This window comes from Hippichthys cyanospilos, chromosome 7, assembly GCF_059441005.1.
Source record: "Hippichthys cyanospilos isolate Australia breed blue-spotted pipefish chromosome 7, RoL_Hcya_1.0, whole genome shotgun sequence".
NCBI lineage: Eukaryota > Metazoa > Chordata > Actinopteri > Syngnathiformes > Syngnathidae > Hippichthys > Hippichthys cyanospilos.
Window position 1 is genome coordinate 9,381,563 of NC_142375.1, and position 10,198 is coordinate 9,391,760.

A 10,198-nucleotide genomic window follows, 5' to 3' on the forward strand; every position below is an offset into this window, starting at 1 on the left:
AGTCTGAAAGAGAAGTCACCAGTGTCTTACCGCCATGCGCAGTGGCACTAACATGTGATGCATGTACATCAAAAGCAAAAGTCTTTTTGTGTTTTGCAGTATTGTGTGACTCAAAAGGGCCACAGGGCCGCATTTTGGAATGCAACATTTCACTCCGTTGCTAATGAATGGAATTTGACTATCACAGATCTGGTCATTGATCTGGTCACACACCACGACTCTAATGCACTTTCTCTTTTAATCGTTTTCATTTGTGCAAAAGATTTTTACATAATATTTTGGGAATGCCATTTCCTGGTTAATGTATTTTGTTCTACATTTTTTCAATAATACTGATGTACTTTATTTTTTGCTGAATGTTTTGTTACACAATAAAAGCTCAAATTTATAGGTCCCTTCAATTCATAGCAGTTGTCCCCACGCTGGTTTTGTGGGAAAAATCATGTCCCTATGAAATCAAAACTTAATAAATGTAAAATAATACGTTAAAAATACAAAAATACATATACAGTTTGACTCTTCTCGTTACTCTGTCTGGATATAGTATGATGATTCTTTGCACATTACGTGTGTCTGTGTATATATATATATATATATATATATATATATATATATATATATATATATATATATATATATATATATATATATATATATATATGCAAAATTTACATTCATACATTGATTTGCCAACAATACAGAATAGTCTTTGAAAATGCAAGCCCTTTAATGGAGCCTTTGGATATAAAGAAGTGTTGGACATGTAGTTAGAAGGTACAAAGGACAACTAAGGGAAGAAAATGAGAGAGCGTAAGCAATATTAAAAACCACATATAAGCAAAGAATACACTCCATTGGGGAGATTTGGTTGAACCATCTGCTTCTGCCCATTGAGCCTCGCAAGAAAACACTAACACACATGCACACAGGCACACATACACACATCAAAGTATTTTTGAATCTAATGAGGCCGAGGCCAGCTGGGCAACAGTGCGCTTGTTCCGGTCCGTTTCTGGCTGTCAGGATGTTGTCCCAAAGCTCCACATGTCAGCCTCTGCTTACACCATCCTGACGTTTTTCTTTTTTCTAAAGTAAACACACTAGTGTGTCCTCCTTGCGTTCGATTGTGAATCAGTCACAGATCAGATCTTTTACTAGAGATTGTAAAGATCTTTTTCAACAAAATGTTTTTTATTTACATTTTCGAGTTTCATGTGTTATTTACAGGTCAAAAGGCAAATGTTTTTCCACAAGATGAAAAATATTTAACCAGAGAGTGTTTGCAATGCTGGAACGTCATCTATAACCAAGTTAGGCTGGACTTAAAAGTGCAACTCTAAAAGTTACTGAAAAACATTGATTTTTGGCTGGTAAGTGTCATGTGTATGTCATGTTAGAGCTGATTTGGCTATGGGACTTCTGAATGACCTGGACCTTGTCCCATCTTCATGTCAGATACATAACCTAAAATATAGACATTGAAAACCAAACACTGTTGTCAATTTCACATTTTCCAGCAGTTTTTTTTTCTATTATAATGTCAGTTTTGCATCATATGTTGCTTATATCATATGATACTGTGTTGAACATTTGTTTTGTTTTTGTTTTTTGTGGCACAAACTTTATTCAGCTCCTTTTTGAAATTAGTTTCAAATGGATGGTGAAATAACAATAAAATAATGAAATAATAAAGAGGAATCTCAGAGTTGTAAGAAAAAGTATAAGAATAGGAACAAGGCATCGAAATATTTTCAATGAATAACCGTATCCATTCTTAAGCCTGTAGCTAAACTAAGCTGTATTGGAACCACGCAAAGTGGTTCTTCATTTCAGTTCACCTTCTGGGTGGGCACATCGGTGTGCTTCACACGTTCTGATGAGTGAAGGAGAGGTGAAATGGCACTTCATAGCATTTTGCCAGAAAATTCTCATTCATGCTGGAAGATTTATTGAGTCACATAATGTGCTGCCTTCTTTTAAAATGGCCCATTTCATTCAAACCAGGAAGCATCCTGCCAATTTTAGTTGAGGATTACCGATTGTTTTCCCCCTTGGTATACATTTGTCAGTTCCTCTAATGCAAGCTGTCTCAGATTAATTATATTTTTGACAGAGAAGGACCGAAAGTCTAAATATAATATGCATGACAAAATCACATTTTTTAAAATGTTTGTCTTGGATTAGAAGCAGGCAATTAGGAACGTGATCAGAAACGCTACACCAAAAAATACAATTGTAAATTACCTACTGTAAATTGTTTCCCCAGCTCCTGTGAGTGCAAAGATCTACAATCTAAAGTCCACATTCTTCTATCTTAATTTTTTCACATCTGGCCAAGGGCTGATGCACTGGACTGTCTGCTTTGCCCTAACAATCAGTTTAGGATACCTGACATGAATTTTGCACATCCACCGTGCATACTGCATATACCTCATGTCATGCCACCCCAAATCAAAGAAACAAAGCCAAATGAATCAGAGGCATTGAAGTAGTTTGAAAGGGTTGGCATCTTATTGTCTGGCCTGTCTCTGCCGATCAGTCCTGAGTGTGAGTTGGGCTCCGACTGCACCGCTGCCCATCTCCACTGCTGCCACCGCAAATCAGCTTGCACTTCAACTTTCCTGAATACACATACAACCTAAAGAATACACACATACAACCTAAAGAATATATTTCAAAAGACTTGTGGCCTTAAGGTTTATTGGAATACATATTTGTACCCCTTTCATTTCCACCGACAAGGAGGAGAAAATAACTCGATTCAGAATTTTGTTTTTGATTCAAGCAATTTCCGACTCAAACAATTTGACTCAATTAAAAATGATTTCTGCTTCCAGATGTGCAAAGAGTCACCCTACTATGTCAGTCTTCTTCTACACTATAAATTGTGTAGCTTTTATTGTGTAAAATAAGGTTATCAAAAAATAAAGTGCATCTATGCGATAAAAAACGGAGAATAAGATACATTTTAATTTCACCAGAAATTGCATTACCAAAATATGATTTGAAAACCTGCTGCACAAATGAATAAGAATAAAAGAAAAAGGTGTATTAGAGCAAAGAAAATCGCAGCGTGAGGAAGGAAAAAGGAAGAGTACCAATGCATGACTGAACGCTGTTCCTGTTGTTGTAGATCTATTTAGCAGAAAGATGTCAGAAATGTTTGTCGCAACTTCAGCGTGATTGTGTCAGGAAATGTCACTTTTAAGGCTTTCACAATCACCATATTGTGAAAGTCAAACCCCATTCATAAACAATGGCGTTAAACGCAACAGTCACATCCTTGGCTTTCATGAGTCGTGCAATTTTGCCAAACGCGAAAAGCCTAAGTTGCTTTCAGTGCCTATGCATCCGATTTTAGTGCCACTATTCGTTTCGGTCAAAGCACTGGTTACTTTTCTTTCAGTCTCTTTGTAAAGTGGAATGATTTAGTGATGTCGATAAACCCATCGTTTTCTATCACTTTGTCAGGGCGTAAATTTTTATCTTCAACGCGGATGGAATGGTTAAATTTCCTCCATTGTTTGTTTTTGTGTGTACTGCAGCACAAGCTTGACTTTCCAGAAGGGGTTGCATGGTGACGTTAAGATACAAGCTGACTCTGACGAAGTATGGAAGCAGACAAGAAGAGTATCAATTTATTTTCTACCTACAATATGAATTTTGGGACACTGAATTAATTCTGAATCTTATCAAATCCTATTCTTATCAAATCCTATTCATATGTGAAACATTAACATCTACTATCTTCTCTACATTTAAGTCCTGCAATATTGGTGTGTTACTAGGCTGACAAATAAAAACTTAAAAAAAAAAAAAAAAAATCATGTTGAACTATTAAAATTTCATCAAAATTTTAATTTAGTATTTTGCCATGGCCAATTTCGGTAAAATATCCATGGTAAAAACACCAGGCTACACCAAGGCACTCTCTGCCCTGCACTACTCTATTCCACTGTACACCATAGGACATTGCATCATCACCATCACCGCTTCTCCCCGAGAAGCCCACTTCGCCACTAAAGTCATGTTACTGGCGACGGTAGCTTGTGGCGTGGCTTGTGTTTCATAACAAAATACAATGGAGCAGGCGGAAGAATTGTACTTGGTGCTTGGATTTTGGCTGGTTTGGAATACTGTATCACCCAGAAGACAATATTGACTTAAAGTCTATCAAAGGAAGGTTGTGGAAGGGAAAGCTTTTTCATTATATTTCCTCACTTTGTCATTCGCCCTAAATATTGGCTGTTTTCCCATCTAGTTTTCCGTGGCATATATTTGAGTCTATCTCAGACCAGTCATTGACCTCCATAATACAGTATTTACATCACGTTTTGTAGCAGGGCTACTTTTTTGGGAACCACAAAGCAATTTTTACCAGAAAAAAAACGTGTTGGGTAGAGCATGTAGGTTAGAGCTAGATAATGTTGACACAAAAATCTTCAATAAAATTTACAATTGCAAAACCGGTGGTTTCTAATAAATGTGGTTTCGAACCACATCCATGAGCAACATTTCAAATAGCAACTTTGGCAGTAATGAATTGTAAGCTTAATGGAAAATTTTTATTGAGGTTGAGGCCAAAGAATTGCTTTTTTTTCCGAATTTCATCTGTTGGTATGTTAAATTTCCTCAGATTTTAAAGTGTTTAAATCATGGGTGATGTTTTAACCTGCAATTGGAATGACCACATCGATACATCCATTTACTATTGGGATTACACTACATCCCAGTTGACATTTACTGAGAGAAGTCATTGCACCTTGGACTTTATGTCCAACTAACATTTATTCTCCAATCGTCTTATAAGACTTCCTGATATCTTTTTCCTAAGGTACTGGTACATTTAAATGATGAACGTGCAAAACTTTAGACACATTTCTCTCAAAACGAGGGATTTCAATTTGGCAATGTTCAGATTGCTATAATTCAGTGCTTCTGAAATATATTTTGCCAAGCCCCCCCACCCCATGCTGACTATGGTGGCCCTTTATATTGATCAGTACCCAAGATTTATTTATTGTTTGTTTTGAAAAGGTTAGTGACCCCTGTTGTAGTTTATCCATCAATTGAGTTCGAAATAAAGGAGCAGAATGAGAAGCTGAAATCCAATTTTAGGGTGACTTGGTATTTTATTCTGACATATTAGGCCATGTTGCTATGGAAACTGCTGACCACATCGATACATCCATTTACTATTGGGATTACACTACATCCCAGTTGACATTTGTTGAGAGAAGACGTTGCGCCTTGGACTTTATGTCCAACTAACATAACACTCATTCTTGGCATGCTGAATCAAAACCCATGTGGAAATATGCACATCATGCAAACAAAACGTGAATCTGTTGGACCTTACTGTAACTGTGTTTTCCACTGTTCACATTTGAATGAGCTGGTATTGGTATTCAGTAAGAGCACCGAAATCACATAAGGAGATCTAAATAGCTTCAATCCATTTTTTCTCGTAGGATCCACATAAATGTGACAAGTGTCCCTTCACTGTAGTGGGAAAAGTTGCTTTAATAACGTCTGTATTTTGAACCAAGATATGTGAAGGAGGGTAATGAGAGATCGTTTATCTCTGTTGGCCATTAGCCTTAGTGTGTGAAGTCATTAGCCAATGTAATTAACTTATACTAAGATGAGAAGCGTGTAGCATTGATGTGATTTTTCTTAGCTTGCAACTGACCTACTTAAAATGAGGATTTAAACTTGTTTGTTGATGCTCTGTGAAGGAGCTAAAATTTACATTGTTTTCACACTTCATGTGCAGACACAACATTGTTGCAATAAGCAATTGTGTCATAGTTTTTTTACTGTTAAACTCCTCTTTTATGAGTCACGGATATAATACCTCGTGTTAATCTTACACATGAATGCATTTATTGAAGTCAGTGCGGCATAACGAAAGCCATCCAAAGACCCTAAAGTCACACAATATCTTATGTAATGTGTGTTGTCTTTTGTTGTTATTGAAACACTGGCTGATCATGCAACAGTCAATTCTATAAGACTATTACCCCTTGGACATTACACTTATTTACACAAGAATGTGTGTGTGTGTGTGTGTGTGTGTGGGGGGGGGGGGGGGTAATAATAAGTCTGAATAAGTCTGAATAAGTAGAGGTTCACTCTAAAATTATCTCAGTGCCATTGCATATTCTGTTTTAAAAGGTTTGTGGTATCTTGACTTGTGGGGAACACCAACTTTCAAAAATATTCTGAATTCAGATACTTGGGTCAGTCTTTTTTGTTTGTGTTGTAAAAATTCAAGGTGAATGTAAGCTTCAGATGTGCCACCACTTGGTGGCATTGAACGCAGTAACGCCACAATATTCAAGCAGCATTCCGTGACTCAGTCACTATTTGCAATGTGAGTGGATTGAGTTAAAAGATGTTTTGAGAATACTGAGTCATGAGTTTATCATCCTAAGAAGTAAACAAAGTTATAGGAAAATCATGTCTACAAGTGGTCACAGCTAGATGAGATAAACACTATCAAAAGTGTTTTGCTTTTGTAAACATATCGTTAAGTTTTACTCTGTGAAATGTTAAGGTAACTGTTGATTTTTACCACCTTATGTAATAAAACCAAAGGAAGTTAGTTACATTGGTTAAGAATTGCTGGTACGAATTCAAAAGCTGCTGTTTGCCACATTTCAGTGGGTAAGAAGTTATGTTCACATGTCCAAGCTCTCTTTTTGTATGCATCTATCATAATGACATTTTTTTTGGCTGGAATATGATGGAAAAATTTGGATTTTCTGTCTACACTCCATAAGATTATCCATCATCATCATCATTGCATATAGATTTTTTTTTTTTTTTATGGGGACTGTAAATGAATGTACTGTGCATCATTTACGCGCTTGAAATTTTCACTTGTACCTTTTTTTTTTTTTACATTATTTTTTCCGCTTAAGAATGGGGCTGCGGTTGATGGGGGTTGTAGTAGGTCTGGAGTAGCTCTCCAGTCGCAAGAAGACTGGAGCCTACCCCAGCTGTCTTTGGGCAGTAACCAATTCACACCCTGATCTGGTCAGCAACCCAAGTATGTTGCAAGCGCTAAACCTCATAGAACAGCATCAGTGATTACAAAGAGCAATGGCAGTAGAAATGATTTGATGACAGTTATTGTTCCGCACTATATGTAGTTATAATGTTCAGGATTTCCTTGTTCATTTTTTGTGATTTTACACAATAAGTCTAACAAGACTATGCCCTATATCTTGAGTTTATAGATTTGTGATATTGTGACCAGCCTGATTACGTTTTTCTCTTGCTTTATGCCTCATTGACGTTCTGTTGTCGTTTCAGCCGACAGATTTAAGTGTTTAGGATTTAACCTCGCAATAGCTGGCTATGCAGATGGACAGGATTGACCTGCTGTGACCTTGGAGGAGTGCCCTGCTCAGCGACGGCGGCGACCTTGTGATGCAAAACATGCTGCAATGCACCAAAGCGGATCAGTGCCGATGCATGCGCACACACACTCCTAAAAAACAGACACACTGCCTGCTGCTCACTTACACACATCTAATACAGCAACTACACAAAACAAATATGTAAATCAATAAGAGCTATGATATTGTTAAACATGGCAGAAATTCAAAATTATTTCGGCAGTTTCGGTACTCACACAAGAATGAATGTAGCCTCAGAAAACATTGATGGACGGAAATCTAGAAAGCACAAGTTTAACATTTGCTTATTTGATCAACATTTTTTTGTTTTCAAAACATAAAAATGACAAGACATACATGTAATAAGAATGATTCATTTGAACTGAAATACCTTTTTTAACTTGAAAAAAAACTATTAGAAATGATTTTGCCCCAAATCCTTTTTTACTGGGCCAGCAATCACTCAATTCCCTCAGTAAGTCAGATCGAGATACAGACACACACCAAGATAGCGCAAAGACTCAACAATATATAGCAGCACTGACACAACAGCTATGATTAAACAGCTGTTAAGCACAAAGAAGAGATTTCCTGAGCCAAACTCTAATCACACCGAGCAAAGACATCAAAACAATCCAGCAATAGTTTGCTTTCGCAGGAACAAATATGACTTGAAGCCAGTGCTGGGCATTTTATTGCTATGAATGTATTCTTTTTTTTCCAATTATCATAATAATTCCAAAAAAGCAAATTCAATTTACACTCATTCAGTCAGTGGGACTTGAATCTGCCACACCCCTGCTCCAATATTACTTCATAAGTCAATATTACATACGAGGAGTATATAAAAAGTTGTAAGCGTACTGTGTAAGAAGTGCATATTCCACACAAACGCGTTCTTCTCGAATAGGATTAAATCCCTTTAAACGTTGTTAGCGCAAGTATTCAGCCCTTGATGGGACTATGTCGAAAAGTAAATGTTCAAAAAATCTTCATCCCTTTTCATTTTTATGAGGGGTTAAACTTTTTATACACCCCCGCTATGCCAAACAGTACTGTGTGTTTGTATGGTTTCATATCAGCTTTTGCATAATGTTAAATGCTACACATCAGCACCCATCTTAAAAAGTGAAGTCCACTAATAGGCTTGTAGTCACGTTACCGCTCACAGGCAAAACCACAAAAACAAGTTGCATACTGTTTTACAACAGGCCATAGAAGTAGTTATTGTGTTATGTTTGTGCATTCTCAGAAGCACTCTTAGAAACAATCTCGATGAAGCAGAGATGCTATTGGAGTGAATTTAGTCAATTATTTATGGAATTAATTAATTGCATCTTGAGTTTAATTTCCCTCATTAAATCGTATGTAAATCATTGAATAAATTCTCGCATAGCGTACCACATTGGCACTGCAGGTGAACGTTTATAACCATCATTATATTGTATGTAAATCATTGAATAAATTCTCGCATAGGGTACCACATTGGCACTGCAGGTGAACGTTTATAACCATCATTATATTGTAGCCCAATTTCTTTAAAGTGTGTACAAAAACCAATAGAGACAATTATGGCTTGACTTGACTTAATTAAACTTTGTGGCTTGTACGTGGCAATCCTTTTTAAATTCAACTTGAATTGAATGCATAACTGTTGGCCTCAGCATTTTTATCTATACATGTTTAATGCATCAATTACTGTATACTCTATGAATACGTGAATAAATTGTTAAAGTATCTATGAAAAAGGAAAGTAAACACTTATAAAGATATTCCACTGCAGGTATCAAGCATTTTTAATGCAGAAACAGTGAACTTTGATGAATAAAATTGGGAATAAAGGCTAGAGAAAACTAAATAAACGTTTTTTTGTGTGTGTTTGTTTGTTTCATGTAACCTTGCTTTATCCAACACGTTAAGCTTAACGTCACTTAAATTGATTTAAAAAAAAAATTAAGTTAAATTACCTTTAAAGGTTAGAAGGAATTCATGAGTTGGCTTATGGCTGTTTTGTTATGTGTCATGGGGTGGAGAGGTTCTGAACATATTTGTCATGTTCATGTCATTCAGGAGAGAGGTTGCAATCAAGATGAAAAGTTGGGAAGGTAGAGACCAGCGCCGCATACAAAGAGTCTGCTCACCTGCCTTGACAGGCGCCGTCTTGCTGCCCAGCCTGTAGGATGCACACTATGCAATAGTAAACACCTTTCTCATTATCAGGTGCATGTTTCTTTAATAGGCCTTAAAAAATTAGAAGTTCATCATGAAAATGGCTCTGCATATGGACTGGAAGGGGATCTGCCACTGTTTTACTTATTTTTCTGATTAGACCATATCTCTTGAAGCTACAAAAAGGCAAATCACAGAAAAAAAAAGGGCTTTATTCTCTCAGGCAACATTCGTGCAAAATGTTTGCATCTCACCGTGTCATGTTGTTGTCTGTGAACCTTGGAAGCCATTACAATTTACAGTTTTCAAAATCATGTAGCCAGGCTTAAAACCTTGATGAATAATCGAATAATCCTCCAACTATGTAATTATAGTTACGACTGATAAATACTATTTCACATAGGTTGTCTCACTTTACTCGTCCAGACCGCTTGAAAATGTTAAATGTGGACTAGAAAAATAACTACTTTATTATAGCTTACCTGACTGTGGTCTGCCAGAATGGTCAAGTTAAAATGCACTTCACTTTGTTCATAATTGGTGCCGCTGGTAGGATGCATAATTTCTTCTTTAAAGGAGGGTAGTTGTAGTGGGAGTGAATTGTAAAAAACACTTTTTGTACA